Source organism: Leopardus geoffroyi, chromosome C1, assembly GCF_018350155.1.
Source record: "Leopardus geoffroyi isolate Oge1 chromosome C1, O.geoffroyi_Oge1_pat1.0, whole genome shotgun sequence".
Classification (NCBI taxonomy): domain Eukaryota; kingdom Metazoa; phylum Chordata; class Mammalia; order Carnivora; family Felidae; genus Leopardus; species Leopardus geoffroyi.
The window spans coordinates 185,289,445-185,307,724 of record NC_059328.1 but is presented as its reverse complement, the minus strand read 5'-3'; positions in this window follow the sequence as shown (position 1 = coordinate 185,307,724).

Below are 18,280 nucleotides of genomic sequence, written 5' to 3'. Positions count from 1 at the left end.
ATCATTGCCCCTATACTTCTGTATTATACTTGTTTGCCGAAAAAAATCATTTGAAACCTTTTTTTCCTGTCTTAAAGATCTTCAACAGGGCCATTCTGCTGAATAATTAGTTTGTGCAAACATACTTTTGCACCCCTGAGTGAGAGCTTTTACTTTTTAAGCATTGTTAGAGAAACCCCAGTGTATGAAGTGAATTTAGAGGATGCCTTCCTCCTTCAGACAAACTCTTCACCCTTCCCACTCAGAAAGGTTCTGATTTGTGGTTAAGTATTATTCTAATTTGTGTGTGTATGTTAAAAACAGTTCTGTTCAACACAGAACTGAAAGGTTGTACTGTTCTTCTTTATTCATGTGTTGATGTTTGTTTGAATTTGTGTATTAGAGCTGGCATCTCTGTGGTTTATTTTAGGTTATAAATTCTTAGAGGACAGGAATTGTTACTCTCAGATTAACTTTGTATATCTTCCAGCATGGGTCTATGTATATACAAAAGCTTAATGCATTCAATCTGTTGAAAAATTACTGGGTCTGGGATTCTTCAAGGGTAAAATTGTATTCTATAATATTTTTACTTAAACATGGAATCCATCCAGATTGATCTTTCACAGAGCTGTCCCAATGTAAGATTATATATGAAGGAGAATGAAAGCAAAATGCTTTCGTTTTACCAACATGTTAAGAACAGAGGGGGGATAACTCACACCTAATGTGCATCTACTGTATGACAGGTAATCTCTTTTACACAGGTTACCTCAGTGACTATTCACAAGGTAAGAGGGAGAGGATTATAAAGGGTATCTGAACAATCATAGTATTTAGAGTAGACTTTGAATTCCTACTGAATTCCTTTTAATTCCTATTCTGCTACTAAACTGTGTAATCCTGAGAATTTTACTTAACTTCTCTGAAACCCTGTTTACTAATTATAATACCTATCTCACAGAATAATTATAAGAATTGTAAATAGATGTTATTGTTATCAAAGGAGGAATTACTGTGCTCATTTGATAAATGAGGAAACTGAGGACAGTAGTATTACATGATTTACCCAAGGTCATATTGCTAATGCCTGGCAGGTTTTCTCTTCCAAGTCCTATGAAAACTTAAGAGCTGAACAGCATTAGAAAGAATATGGTTAACTTGGACTTTGGATATAATTGTGCTGAGAGGTGTTCTCAACACTGAGCAAGGAGCAGTGATCATATCTGAGTAGCAGTACAATGGAGAAGATAGGCTGGGGTGTTTGCCATTTGTATTAGTTAAGATGAGATTTGCTCATGAGTGAAAGGGAACCCAAAACAGCAATGGATTTAAGAAGATAGAAGTATGCTTCTCCTTCATGTAAATGTAGGCAGTCTAGAGTTCATGTGTTGATACCAGAAGGGTTCATTTAGTCTGACTTTGTCTTGTGTTCTGCAAACAGGAGCTTCCATCTTGTGGTTCCAAGTGGCTACTGGGTGTCTTGCCAGTCTATCTACATTTTATACAGCAGGAAGGAGGGAAAAAGAAGGCATGCTCTCGCCCTCTTGGAACCCTTCCAAAAAGTTGTGTTCACCACTTCTACTTATACTCCATTGGCCAGGTTGTAGTCACATGACCACACAAGCTGCAAGAAGCCATGAGCTTATCTGGGAGTTCTGTGACTGAGTTTCCTTGGAGGACAGATATTGGGGGACAACCGAAAGTCTCTGCCACACTGTTTTTCTGGTTTTTGTGTGTATGTGTGTGTTTGCCAAACTGGTTTGAATGAAGTTGTTTCTTTTCTACTTATTCCTATGCTTTCAATTTGATTAAGAAACTATTTTTATTAAGAAGGGGTTTTACCTTCATAGTTGGAACATTTGGGTTTTCAACTATAGACATAATTCATCCAAAGGAGTATATAAAATGTTCTACAAATTATTTGTTTTATTAATAATAAGATGTTATCAAAACTAAGTTTTAATGATGATAGCATTTTACTTTAAAAAATATACATGATAATGACTATTTAAAGAAATGAAATGTCTAGGAATAATTAGCACTTAGTAAAATGTAACTCCTCTTTATATATTTAATCTATATCTAACTTGCAGCGAGGCTTGAGTAAATCACAAACTTAACTTGCTATACTGTAGCCCAAGAACCATTTCATACCTGCCTTTGTATCCTGGGCAAACTACTCTATAATAGGTTTTAGCCTACTAGTAGGTAGAAGAGGCTAAATAGCCAGTAAATGAATAAATAGAAGAATGAATACTTAGAGTATAAGATGAAGTAATAAGTGTCCCTCCAAAGTAGAGATATAATTTTAGCCTTAATCTTTTGTAGTTTTAGGGTAGCTTTATTTCATATGTCCAGCCATTAGGACTTCAGAAGATTTTCATTTCAAAAGCCCTTGAAGAAATCTCATTTTCTCAGGCAGAATAAATCTTTGGGAGTTGTTAATAGCTTATAAGGAGGAAGGTCCTGGTTAGTCTTCTAAGCATCTTCTTTCTTCTTTGGTTTCTTTCATTTGCCCTTAGACTTCTAGAAAAACAAAGGAATCATTCTAGAAGAATAGTTAAGTCAGCTTTCATGGAAATACAATGATAGTCATTGTCTCATTAACTTTTGAGTTTCTATAAAATCTTATAAATGCTTTAGAACCTAAAGTATAGATTTAACATAAAAATAACATTGTTTTTCCTGCATATCATACAGGTAGCTGATGATTGTAGAAATAAGAGAAAAATATATAGGCATGATTCATAATCATTTCCAGTCATCTAGAGTTTATATAATTTAAAAAACACTTCAATATATTTTTCCAGAGTTTTCCCCTTTCTCCCTCACTTCTGCCTTGTGCCTTTCCTTTTTTTTTTTCTTTCTTCCTTCTTTCTCTCATTATATCTATAAAAACAAATCATATTGCAGATACAATTTGTTATCTTCTTTATCACTTAAAATCATAAGTGTCCATGTCATTAATTATTTTTTGATGAATGATTTTGAACACTATCACATATTTCTATAGTATGGAAATAGTATAATCAAGAATTTCCTTATTGTTGAGTATTTTTGTATAGCACAAGGTTTTATATGATGCTGCCATAAATATCTTTATATGATTAATTGATATCTTTCTAATTTCCTTATGCTACATTTCTAGTTGTGGGATTCCCAAGTCAAATATATATCACCTTTGAAAGATTGCAAATAGTTGTTACTCTTTTATGTTCCAAAAAGAGACTGTTTGCATTTCCAGCTATGTGGGAGTTTAATATAAGGAATTAATACCCCAAACCATAAGATACATAAGAATGAACTTAGCTAAAGAGGTAAAAGGTCTCTACTCTGAAAACTACGAAACACTCATAAGAGAAATTAAAGATGACACAAAGAAATGAAAAAACATTCCATGCTCATGGATTGGAAGAACAAATATTATTAAAATGTTTATACTATGCAAAGTAATCTAAAGATTTAATGCAAACCCTATCAAAATACCAACAACATTTTTCACAGAGCTAGAACAAAGTACTAAAATTTGTATGGGGCCACAGAAGACCCCAAATAGTCAAAGCAACCTTGAAAAGAAAAGCAAAGCTGGATATATCACAATTCTTGACTTCAAGTTATATTACAAAACTGTATTGATAAAGACAGTATGGTATCAGCACAAAAATAGACACATAGATCAGTGGAACAGCACAGAAAACTCAAAAGTGAACCTATAACTATATGGTCACGTAATCTTCAACAAAGCAGGAAAGAATATCCAGTGGAAAAAAGGACAGTCTCTTCAATGAGTGGTGTTGGAAAAACTGGACAACAACATGTAAAAGAATTAAATTGGACCACTTTCTTACATCCTACACAAAAATAAATTCAAAATGAATGAAAGAGCTAGAGGAGAACACAGGTATTAATGTCTTTGGCATTTGCTGTAGCAACTTCCTTCTAGATATATCTCTGGATCAATGGAAACAAAAGCAAAAATAAACTATTGAGACTTCATCAAAATAAAAATCTTCTGCACAGTGAAGAAAACTATCAACAAAAAATCAACAAAACCTAAATGGGAGAAGATATTTACAAATGAAATAGTGATAAAGGGTTAGTACCCAAAATCTATAAAGAACTTATAAAATGCAATACCCAAAAACATAATCTAATTAGAAATGGGCAGAAAACATGAATAGACATTTTTCCAAAGAAGATATACATTTGGCCAACAGACATATGAAAACATGCTCAACATCACTCATGATCAGAGAAATACAAATCAAAACTACAAAGAGATATCACTTCACATCTGTCAGAGTGGCTAAAATTAACACAAGAAGCAGATGTTAGTGAGGATGCAGAGAAAGGGGAACCCTCTTTCACTGTTGGTGGGAATGGAAACTGGTGAAGCCACTGTGCAAAATAGTAGGGAGATTCCTCAAAAAGTTAAAAATAGAACTACCCTATGATCCAGCAATTGCACTGCTAGGTATTTACCTAAAAATAAAAAAATACTAATTCAAAGGCATACATGCATCCCAGTGTTTATAGCAGCACTATGTATAATAGCTAAATTATGGAAACAGCCCAAGTGTCCATTAACTGATGAATGAATAAAGAAGTGGTAATGGAATATTACTCAGCCATAAAAAATAATGAAATCTTGCTATTTGCAACGATGTGGATGGAGCTAGAGAGTATTATGCTAAGCGAAATAACTCCGAGAAAGACAAATACCATATGATTTCTCTCATATGTGGAATCTAAGAAACAAATGATCACAGGGGAAAAAAAAGAGGCAAATAAAGAAACAGAGTCTTAACTATAGAGAACAAACCAGTGTTTACCAAAGGAGAGGTTATGGGGATTAAGGAGGTCACTTGTGATGAGCACTGAATGTTGTATGTAAGTGTTGACTGATATTGCACTGCATGTTAACTAACTAGATTTTAAATAAAAGCTTAAAAAGTGTGGAAAAAAGAAATGTTAAGTTCTTCAGGTAGAAGGAGTAGAAAAAGAGCCAGTTTCTTGGATCTAAACAATGAAAAGGAGTGATCTTGAAATAAAATGACTTGTAGTAAATTAGAATTTATTTTATGTAGTTTATGTAATTGTGTAATACTATTTATATGATATTCTGGAAAAAAAGCAAAACTATTGGAGATGAAAAACAGATGAGTGTTTTCGAGTGCTTAGGGTGAAGGAAAATATAGTTTATAAAGGGAAAATATAAAGGTATTTTTAGGATGATGGAATTATTCTGTATGGTACAGAGGTTGTAGATGTATTCATCAAAACCCATGGAACTATATACCACAGAGAGTACATTTTACCTTATGCAAACTAAAAATAATGTTAAGATATTGGGGTGGGGTGGGGGAGGGGACCAGAATGAATTTCAGACTGCAACAAATGATTGTATCTATAATACAAGTATGTCACTTGACCACACTGAAGAGGTTGAGGAGGAAAGGAACTGACCTAAGTAACTTAGGAAGATAGTATTTTGACTAGGAATGTAAAACCAAAGATAAATAAAAGTTATACAAAGCAAAAAAATTACTAATTATTATAGGAGATTAGCATAAGAAGAGATTGATTGGTAAGATTTAAAGAGAACTTTGAAGAATCTAGAAATAGCAGATATAAGGAGCAGTCACTGTCTCAGTGATAGAACACCCAGTGAGAGTCCCATGGGCACAATCCCCCTGCTTTTGTGGCTCACTAAATGGCAGAGAAGCAGCTGTGGTGCCACCCTGGTGGGAATTGCTGGAAATCTGTCCCCTTAGGAGGGATAGCTGTTCCTGGGGCATATCACTACAAAACCACCCAAGTAGGACCCCAGAAGTAGCTTGCCATTGGACTACTGGCCACCGTGCACTACAGGAATTAGGTGCTGCAGAAGGTGGGCTGGGCAGGAACACCAGAATCAGGAAAGAAAACTCTTCCCTCCTGCAATATTTCTCCACTGCTCTCTACTGACAAAGCCTAGCACCATGCTAGCTGGCAAGGGAAAAATAGCTAAAGCATATTCCCATTTTCTCAGAACGGACAATGAAGGTTAATCTGGAGCGGAGAGGCAATTAGCATATTTTGTATCACAATACAAAGTTTTAAATACTCCTACATTTGGAATTGGAAACATTGATGTGTGGTCTAACCCTTTCTGTTCCTATTTTACTTCACAATGTTATTTAGGTGTTTGATAAGCAGCATTTATCTACTCCCAGCCCTTATATATAAAATCTGACATGCACATCTAGTGTCCATAGTTTGATTTCTGATTCCACTTTGCATTTCTGGAGAAATAGTTGACCCTGTGATTTGCAGTAGGGGAGTACAAACAGGTTTATATTTAATATTTAATAATTAATTTAATATTAAATTTTTAATAAAATTTTAAAGATTTAAAAGATTTTAAAGATTAAATAACTTAATCTGGTATTTAATATTACCAGAAAGCAGAAATGCTTTTAAAAATATATAGAAATACAAATGAGCCAGCTTAACTTCTTTTCTCCCAGCCAAGTTGGGATAACTTGAGCTTTAAAAATTCTGTGAAAATCCACGGATCTAGTGTTACTCAAGTGATGCAGATAATGTGAATTATGCATATAGAGATTATGTTTTATTTTTATTGATAACAAACTATGTGAACACTATACCTCATTCTGGTTAATGAAAACCAGACAAAAATAAGTTTAGTTGAAAATTTAAAATCTATCTGCCATATGCTCCAACGATCCTAATTCTGGGTATATATTCAAAGGATGGGGAATCAGTACCTGAGAGATATCTGCACTCCTGAGTTCATTGCAAAATTATTTACAGTAGCCAAGATACAGTAATAAGCTACATGCTCACCAACAGATGAATGGATAAAGAATATGTGATCTAGCATATATTTATTTTGTAACGGAATATTATTCAACCATAAAATTAGAACTCTGAAAAGTTGAGAAGGAGAATGGAAGTTACCAGGACTTGTAGACTAATAGAAATGGTAAGAAATTAGCCATTAACACAAACTTTCAGACAGAAGATGAATAAGTTCTGAGGAATCTAATATATATAATATGACTATAGTTAATAATACCAAATTGTGTACTTTAAATTTTCTAAGAGTAGATTTTAAGTGTTCCCACCACAGACATACACACAGACAACATAATTTGTGAGGTAGAAAATGTTAGCTTGATTGCAGTAATAATTTCTCAATGTATATGCATATCAAACCATAATATTGTACATCTAAAATATATATGATTTTTATCAGTTATATTGCAATAAAGTTAAAAAAAACGTTTTTTTTTAAGTTTAGTTGAAGTCCATACAGAGGCGCTAAATCCTATCAAATCCAATTAGGGCCTTAAACACGAAATAGGTTATAATAAAAGTTGTAAAAGATGAGTGAAAGTAAAATGATTATACTTATGCCTTATGTCTCTGGTTGCATGAAAATCCATAGACTTGTAAAAAGGGCTCAGCCCGATAATAGCAGCTCAATTAGAATTATGAGATACCCAGATATATGTTCGAATATGAAATCTTTGATGGTTTACTCAAATCCATAACATCTGTATTAAAACTAAATTGTTTTCCTTTTTGGCTGTCATTTGGAATTTCCATTTTTAATTCTATTAGTTTTTCCTTTGAAACACACACACATCCAAACCTATGATTATCAGTGTAAAATATTAACCAATATTTAAGACCCCTCCTACCCTAATGTGATATTAGAATGGCTTACCTATTCTTCCACCTAATTCGCTGAAACGCTTCCTCGGTTTTATTTTGATGATCTAGAAATTTTAGGGCCAAATTATTATTACAAATTTTATCTTTCATCAATAATTTTTGTCACTTTCCTCTTAAACTTTCTATATAATGGATTTAATGATCATTGACAAGCAGTTTATAATACAGTTTCCTAGTTTGTGAGTTAGTCATTTTAATACATCACTTTTAGAAGACATTCTTCCAAATAACTTATTCATAAATGGTAGGAGATGGTTTACTTATCTTAGACCTTGGAGATACAATAATGTCTGTCCAAAACTGGACATTCATCACAAAATTGTATTCTAGGATCTGTAGCCAACATGCTCTTTTTTGTTTGTTTTGAAGTGTACTTTTTTTATTTTTCTAGAACTTTATGTGTAGGGAAGTCTGAGGTCAGTCTGATTTTGGTAACTTGTAGGTGACATTTTTATCCTGTCTGTATTTTCTTTTTACTTTATGGTTGACGTTTCAAATTACAGCAAGATATGCCTATGTTTTGTTATTAACATTTTCTCTTATTGACTGATTCTTCTGACTCTTCAGATTATTGCTGATTTAATGTGGTCCTGTTCAAAATTTAATATGATTTAATATGCTGGTGTGTCTCTCCTTCCTTCCTAAATCCCATCAACAATCTAAAAATGAAAATTCATTGCAGCGTTGGAAGCCCATGAAGGTATCCACAGAGCTTCAGAACTCACCACCCTATTTAGGACAGAAATGCTATAGTCTCAGAGGAACCCATGAATCACCTCAACATCCTCAAGAAAAATAGTTCAGTTTTGTTGACCTATTAGACTTGTTCCATATATGTTTTATTGTCTATAAGTTCCATACTTGCTGATCTGCGGGTTGAATATTCAGGTTTTCCAAAATTGCAGTGTCTTAAGATAGGTGTTTCAGGAATGGGATTTCTGATAAGAGATACTCTTAATCTGATCCACAGAAGTGGGACAATGTCTGACTGACTCGGAAGTGCCAGGAGCTAAATCTGTGAAAAAATTTCTCAAGGCTCTATTTCCACAAACCAAAAAATAAATTTATCTACAACACACTGCCCCCTCCTTTGCACTTTTTCTGAATGTGGGCAGTGGTAATCAGGTCCTGCATTTATTTACAGGCAAAGAGGAATTCCCATTTGGGCTGAGTAAATAAACTACAACAGTTGATGTGAGCTTGAATTTACATGTACAAATAATGAATAGACAACAAAGAAGCTAGATGACGAAGAAAAGTACATATGAGAAGCATACCTAACTTAAAAAATAGAATGAACTCTGAATGATCAGATTTGATGGAGGGAATAAACTTAGAAATAATTGTGATTAATACTAGCTAGAAATTTAATAGGCTGCTGCCTATTACAAAAAGAAGACCGCCATGAAAAAGAAACAGAATTCTTACAAATATTGAAATATGTTTGTCAGGATATCCTGTTTTGGGGCTAAAAATCAAAATGTTTATGGTTAAACACTGAGCAAAGTGCAAGATTGAGCTAAGATATGGACAGAGTGAGATAGGACAGAGTCAGAATGACAAATATGTGGAAAACGAGGGAAAGCTGGAGTAGGGCTGGTGATTCCAACAGCTTTGTAACAGTAGAAACCCAAGGGAATGGAAAGAAAGAAATGATCAAGGAAATAATGAAAGAAAACTTCTGAGCTGAAGAAAGACATCTTTGTTATTAAAGTGCGCAGCAGGATTAAAATAAAAACTAATTCAATAACAAAAGCTAAAAAATAAACAAAAGAAAAACCACATCAATCAGTATCCTAAGCAAATTTACTTAAGGATAAAGAGAAAAAGCATACAATTTTTTTTTTGGAGGGAAAAAGGCAATTTATAAGACCAAGAGAAAAACTATTAACATATTTTTCTTCACATAAGATGCTAGAAACGGTAGAGAATTTTTTAGAACTGTGAGGGAAGATGTTTCTAAAACTAGAGTTGGATGCCTGACCAAGGTGGACCTCAACACCTATCTGAAAGAATTATTATTCAATGATGTTCTCACGTTAAGCGAAAATGAAACCATGAAAGAAAACTATGCAGAATTAAGGAAAAGAGTTAAACAGAGAAAAAGATAAAATAAATTTCTAAGTATAAATAACAGAAGAAAATAAGACTAAAAGACTTAAAATAATTACTAAGAATTGAAAGTGGTGGAATGATAATTTTAAATAATATGTAACTAAATTTATGTATGAGTGGATAAAGTTAGGATGTGAGACAAAGTTTAGGGGAATTGAAATTTTATTGTTTTGTTTCATCCAGTGAAAGGATATAGATACTGATTAGATTATCAATCTAGATACTGCTAAAAAAAAAAAGGCAACTTTAAATATTCCAACAGCTAGGTTGATTCAGCTGCAATAACAGGAAGTATAATTCAAAATAACCTAAAAAATAGGGGCAATCTGTCTTCCGCTTCTTCTAGAAAGAGGTTCCAAGCTAGGGCAGTTTTTGGTGTGTTCATTTGGTAATTTAAACATAATCCAAAGGACTAAGCTTCTTTCTGTTTTGTATTCTGCCATCCTCACAGGGGGACATATCTTTAGGTTAGAAGACAGCTAGAAGACAGCCTCAACTTTTCTAAATTATTGTTATCTATTTTGGACAACATGCAGCAGAAGAAGAGAATCTGTTTCTCCTTATGTGTGTCTTAAAATTTTTCGTCTCACCAGATAGAAATTACAGATAGAAATTATATCCCATGACTGTGATTAAACCAATGATAGTTAAAAGACTTCCACAACTGACTTTGACATATAATAAGGCGTTGCCCTTGGTACCTGCCTACCCTTGTACACATGGGTGTCCAAAAGAGAATGAATACTTAAATTGTTTTAATGTTAATTTATTTTTGAGAGAGAGACAGAGCACAAGCAGGGGAGGGGCAGAGAGAGAGAGGGAGACACAGAATCTGAAGCAGGCTCCAAGCTGTCAGCAGAGAGCCCGATGTGGGGCTTGAACTCACAAACTGTGAGATCATTACCTGAACCGAAGCTCGATGCTTAATGGATTAAGCCAGCCAGGTGCCCCAGGAAAGTGAATACTTAAATGAAAGCAAGGTTTTGTTAGAAAGAATGGGCAGAGAAACATAATGAATGTTGACAAGTGTATAAAATATCCAAGCCACTAAAGGGATAAATGTGAATTCTGCAAATTTTCTCAAGTTAAATAAAAATCTGATATTAAAACAATAAAGGAGAACTAGAAAAAAGGCATGAAAAATTTAACATTTCAATGATCACAGTAATTATAAATGGATACAATTCAACTTTTAATGCATATTTAGTTTGGGTAATAAAAGAATACACATATACATGCATACATACACATGTATGTATACAATTTGGAAGAGATAAAACAAGAAAATTACAATATTTGAATAAAAAGTTTGCTTAAACACAATAGAAAAAATTAAAATGAAATAGAAAATTTGAAAATAAATAGAATAAAAGAAATAAAAAGAAAGTAGATATAATTATGTAACAATAGACTGTTCAATGATACAGTCTACTAAGTAGAAATTGGATGACTTAATACAGCAGCAAATAATATAGCATTCAATACATACAGAAAAATTCTTAGAAATGCAAGGAGAAATGTAGGATTTCAAAGAATGGGAGAAAATAACATGGTCCTCTATTCAAAAGATCAAGTTCACAAATATAAATAAGGATTTAGAATTTAACACAATCATTACAAATAAATATACATACATAAATCATGTACATACTTTATTCAAGTGTGTATGCAAAATACATAAAAATTAACCTTGACTTCATGGCATTTAGTATGTACCAGGCACCATCCTAAGCCCAAGCCTACACTCTTAATCATTATGCTACACCACAAAACAAGGTTAAATAAATTCTTAACAGCAGAAATCATACTAAGCATGAAGTCTGGCCACAATGCAATAAAATTAGGAATTAGGAACAAAGAAAAATAAAAAATACCAACCCACTAATATTTAAAACACCCAATAAATAATTCATGGGTTAAAGAAAAAATAAAAATTCAAATAAACTATGTCGAAATAAAACATGATGAGAGCATTATAAATTTAAAAATTCTGTGATTTGGCCAAATGGTTGCTAAGAGAAGAAAATAATGACTTTAAATTCATTTATTAGGAAACAAAAGAGATGAAAACTGAATTAATCAAGTATTCAACTAATGAGCTGGAAAATAAAAAAGTAAACAAAATATAAGAGGGGGAAGTTAATAAAGATAAAAGCAGAAATTAATAAAATAGAACACAGAACACCAGATGTTAGGACAGTAGACTCGATCAATAGGACTAGAAGGTGGTTCTTTGAAAAGAATAAAAAAATAGATGAGTGTTCAGTAAACTTAAGAAAAATTAACTTTAAAAACAACATTACAATGAAGAAATAGAGATATAGATTTCTTTAAAGAAAATCTAATATCCAGAAAAATATGGATTACCGAGAAATCCAAAACACAGACATCCTGATTAGATCAATATTCAAGAGAAATTAAAAAGCTATTTAGAGATCTACTCCTGAATAAGCACAGCCATGGTGTACGAGAAAGACTTGCAAAGCCTTTCCTTATCCTCTCAACTATATAACACTTATTATTGTATTACTATCAATTTTTCCCTTAATATTTGCCTTCTGTATTTAGGTGCTCCAGTGTTGGCTGTGTAGCTATTTACAATTGTTATATCCTCTTGTTGGATTGATCCCTTTATCAGTAATGTCTTTCTTTGTCTCTGGTTACAGTCTCTGTTTTAGAAGCTATTTTGTCTGATACAAGTATTGCTGCCCTGGCTTTTTTCTCCTTCCATTTGCATGGTGTTTTTCCATCCCTTTACTTTCAGTCCATATGCATCTTTCAGACCAAGGTGAGTCTCTTGTAGACTGCACATAGATGGGTCTCGGTTTTTTTTTAAATCCATTCTGCCACTTTATGTCTTTTGATTGGAACATTTAGGCCATTTACATTTAAGGTAATTATTAATACCTTATTAATTAATACTTATTAGTTTATTAATTATTAATTAGTGTGCTTATTACCATTAAAAAAGCTGTTTCTGGTTGTTTTGTAGTTTGTTTTTATTTTTTTTCTTGCACTCTTTGTGATTGATGAATATAGTGTTTTTTATTGCCTTCTTTCTCTTTAATTTTTTGTGTATCATAGTTTTGGGGTTTGTGGTTACCAGGAGGTTAATATATAGCATCCTTGAGGTAAATAGTAGTCCATATTAATTTGTTGCTCAGGTTAAGTTCAAACACGTTCTGAAAAAAAGAAAAAGAAGAAAAAAACAAAAAAAAATCTTTTTTCTCTTTTTCTTCTCTTTGCTTTTTACTCCCTTTCCCACATTTTATGTATATTTTGTCATATTTTATATCTTTTTGTTCATATTTTTTAATATCTCATTATGGCCATTTCTTTTCCTCTTATAAAAGTCCCTTTAATATTTCTCATAAGGTGGTATAGTGGTGATGAACTCCTTTATCTTTTGTCTGGGAAACTCTTTATCTCACCTTTAAATCTGAATTATAACTGCCAGGTAGAGTATTCTTGGTTGTAGGTTTTTTCCTTTCAGCACTTTGAGTATATCATGCCACTCCTTTCTGGCCTGCTAAGTTTCTGCTGAAAAATCAGTTGATGGCATTGTAGGTAGGTAACTTTTTGTATCTCTCTTGCTGCTTTTAGATTCTCTCTTTATCTTTTTTTTTAAAGATTTTATTTTTTTTTTAATTTTTTAAACTTTTATTTATTTTTGAGAGAGAGCAAGTGGGGGAGGAGCAGAGAGAGAAGACGACACAGAATCTGAAGGAGGCTCCAGGCTGAGCTGTCAACACAGAGCCCTATTCAGGGCTTGAGCCCATGAACTGTGTGGTCATGACCTGAGCCGAAGTTAAAGAATGAGCCACCCAGGTGCCCCGAGATTCTCTCTTTATCTTTAACGCTTGACATTTTAATTATTATGTGCCATTGTGTGGACCTCCTTGGGTTCATCTTGTTATGAACTGTCTGTGCTTCTTGGACTTGGATGTCTATTTCCCTCCTTAAGTTGGGGAAGTTTGCAGTTATGTCTTCAAATCAGTTTTCTATACCTTTCTCTCTCTTTCCTTTTTCTGGGACCCCTAGAATGTGAATGTTTGTTGGCTCATTGTTGTCCAAGAGATCTCTTAATCTAATTCTTTTCTCTTTTTGCTTTTCAGCTTGTGTGCTTTCCATTAGCCTGTCTTCCAGATCACTGATGCATTCTTCTGCATCCTCTTATCCACTGTTCAATCCTCTAGTGTGTTTTTTATTTCAGTCATTGTATATTCTTCAACTGTTTGTTTTAATATATATTATTTTTAATGTTTATTTATTTTTGAGAGAGAGAGAGATGGAGTGCAAGCGGGGGAGGACCAGAGAAAGACTGAGACAGAATCTGAAGCAGGCTCCAGGCTCTGAGTTGTCAGCACAGAGCTGGACACAGGGCTCAAACTCAAGAGGCATGAGATAACGACCTGAGCCAGAGTTGGATGCTTAACCAACTGAGCCATCCAGGAGCCCCAATATTTTCTAACTCTTTGAACATGTGACTAAGTTCTTCCATGACTTTCTCCAGCCCAGTGAATATCTTCATGATTATTACTTTATATTCTTTATCAGGCATGTTGCTTATCTCTGTGTCATTTGATTCTTTTACTGAAGTTTTTTCTTGTTCTTTATTTTAGAGTAGATATTCCTCTGTCTCTTCATTTCACTTGACTTTTTGTGTTTTTTTTCCTATGGATTAGATAAAATTGCTACTTTTCCTATCTTGTATTGGTCTTGTGTATGATGTCTTCTATGTAGACTGTGTGTGCTTGGTGACTTTTTCTGGCTGGCTGGAGCTATGGCTGTATATGCCATTTATTGTTTTAAGCTATGGAAGGTCTCCATTTGCTTTGCTATTCTCTGGCTATTCTCTGTCTTTGGTTGTTCAATAGCTATTCAGTCAGTCCTCAGTTCTTCAGGAAGTATTGTTCTGTTAATAGGTATAATTTGGTGTGTTCCCTGGGGATGCGAGTTCATAGTCTTCCTACATTGCCATCTTGAAACAAATCTGTAGAAGTTAATTTTGTAAAAATACTGTGTAGCACAAACCTGCATGAAAAAGAGGTGTGGTAAATTTTAGCTATTATTATTCATTCATTTAACAAATATTTATTACCTACTATGGGTAAGTCTTGGAGAAAGAAAGCACTATTCAAGCAATAGTAGAACAGGTATCGATTACTTATTTGGGGGGTAAAAAGGCCCCTATTATTACATATTACTTATAAATATATTTATATGTAATATATATATATAATTGTATAATATAATATATAATATACATAATTGTGTAATATATAACATAATTGTAATCAGTAATATTATCTATTAATATGTATTATCTATTATTATCCATATTATCAGCTGTAGACTCAGAAAAGCTTTTCTACTTATTCAAAGAATAAGATTTTGAGTCTATTTTATCTCATTATGATCCTAATTTGCCCAGGTTAACTATCTATTGTCTATCTTTCTGTTCCCATCTCTGTTAATATCTCTTTGCTATTGTCTCTTTCATTTTTGGGGAGCTGCTTATTTTTAACTTCCAAATCCTGATTCAATTTTGTGCAATGTCAATTTACTCTTTATTTCTTAAAATGCAGATTTTAAGTGTCTTAAGCTCTGCTAAATTTAAGTGCCTTCTCAGGCAACTTATTATCATTTGATCAGATTTTTCATCTCTTCCTGTATAGAGATCCTGTTTTCGTGAATGTTATTAGAAACACAAAAAACATGACTTCTAAAATTTAGCTTTGTTTCTGTAGCTAAACTTTGCCAGACATGCTTCTCTTCTGAATAGTCACAAATTTCTGTCTTACTCTATGTTTTAGAATTTTCTTCTTCTTCTTCTTCTTCTTCTTCTTCTTCTTCTTCTTCTGCTTCTTCTTCTTCTGCTTCTTCTGCTTCTGCTTCTGCTTCTGCTTCTGCTTCTGCTTCTTCTGCTTCTGCTTCTGCTTCTGCTTCTGCTTCTGCTTCTGCTTCTTGGTGGTAGTTATTCTTGGTTCTTCATACTTAAATGAGAAGAAAATGGTTCTCTTTAGTGTACTTTGCAATCTTCCTGGTTGGTAATAGTCTCTTTCTCTCTAATTTGAACTTAGAAGAGGTGCTTACTGTGCATATCTGAGGCTAGTTTCCAATGCTTAGGCCTTATTTATGTGGCACGGCTCTCCTGGACAGAGCAGGTTTTCAGGATGATCCATTCCTGAGCCCTTTAATACACCCGCACTCTTCTCTGTTCCATGTGTGTTTGGGACCATGGCACTGGAGGTCCACAGTGGCCACTCTTACAATCTTCAGTGTGCTCCTCAAAGGATTGAATGTCTTTCCCAGGATGCAGTCCTCCCTCACACATCAACTTTTGTTTTCAAAAGTGGATATACAAAAAAAAAAAAAAAAAAAGGAGGATAGAAGCTTAGATGGCTCTGGAACCTCAGAAAAATTATAGCGAAGATGCTGTCTCTCTTTTTGTCCTGTGCTTCTGAGGTAGATGGAGGCAGCTCATGGTAGGTAGAAACCCTTGGTTCTGCATCATAGCCTTTCAGTTCATGGAAGTCGGGCTGCGGTGGAGGTACAATGTGGGTAACTGATCACTACCCTGAGCTCACTGTGCTCTGAATCTCTTCTGCCTTCTCAGGCTTTCATCAGTATTTCAATTAGAACAGCTATTCCTCAAGTTTGGTTATTACTTTTTGTTTTAACATAGGGTTATTTTCCAATATAAAAATAACATGTTCATTATGTAGTATTTGGGTAATATAGAAAAGTAGAGTGATGAAAAGTGCCTATAGTTAATATGGTGTTGTACACTTAAAAAAATTTGTTTAGTGAAGGCAGATCTCATGTTAATTGTTGTTACCACTCACAGACACATACAAAAGCAAGGAGACACATGGAATGTTCTGGAGGTGTTAGATATGTTTATTGCCTTGAGTGTGCTGATGGTATTGTGGGTACATGCATATGTGCAAACTCAGCAGAATGTATACATTGAATATGTGCAATTTTTAAATATTAAATATACTCAATAAATTTGAACAAACAAACACAAAACAAAATTAAAAACCAAAAGAAGTGCCATTTTCTATCTTGTGTATTTTGGAGATCTATTTAATTCAGTTCTGACTTCAGTTTTGAAGCTTTTCAAGAAAGTTTGTCCTGTTTTACACAGCCCTTTTTCCCCCATAACCATGATAATTTATTGCAAGGCTGTTAGAATATTAGTTTTAATTACTTAATATTAACAAGAAAGAAGACACTTAAAATTGAGCCCCACAAAGAAAAGTATAATGAACATTTTATTTATATTTTTTAATGTTTTTCTATACCTAATTTGTTCATAGCTATCTATGATCATATAGAGAGTTTCTTATATAATTTTTTTACTGAGCTGTACATGATTAATTTTGGTACAGATGATTTATAAACATCATTTTGAATAAAGTAAGCTATACAGATCAGGAAACTTACCTGATATCTGACATATAAGAGGGAATAAAGAAGTATTTGTTGGGAAAAATTAATTGCACATTGTTCCTTTATTTAGCCATTTACCAGTTGTTGAACATTTTGTTCATTTCATTTTTTCTACTAATAACTCTACATTGAATTTACCTGAGTAAAAGAGTTTCCTTCTGAATTTTGATTATATTTCTTGGTATAAATACCCAGCAGTGTAACTGTTTATGGAATGGTGCAAAGCATCTTGAGCTAAGAATACATTGAAAACATTTAATTCAGCACCAGTAAAGTTTTATTTTCCTCAGTTTTTCCTTCATGATCAGTCATTGTGATCTTTTTTGGTAAATACTGTGGATTACCATATTATCAGATACTTCTAGTTATTGCGGATATTAAGATAAATAATAAAGCTATGTTTTAAGACTTTTCTAATTTATATAAACTTCTTTTAATTTTCCATTATAATAACCAAAATTTGATTCTACTAGTTGAAATTAAATAAATGATATTTTATTCTTGGCTAAAGGAAGATCATTTTCAAACATTATTACATTAATTCCCGAGAGATATTTGCTTTCTTGACATATTCTGAGTGAGACATAGAGTTGTGATAAAGGCTAACTGGGAATGTGGTTAATATCATTTTCAATATTTTTAATATAATACATGGGAGAAATGGAAATATCTGTAAAATATTATAGATATAAATGAAAATCAATCGTTGTTTTCCAGCTTGAGATTATATTTTTGCTATATGCTGGTCAATGTATAACTATATAATTTATTTAAAACTAGTGTATTATTTTTCATTTATGTGAGCTACAGTCTCTGAGCTGTTAGAGGTTTGTCAACCTGAAGCCAAAATAAGTAATAATTTCAATTTGTAAACCAGTCAGTACCATGAAAAATAATACCAAGCCTGTCAATAGATTTGTAGAGAAATTGTCTTTTTACACTTGAAGATGATATTTATGAACTAACATTAGTATATCAGACA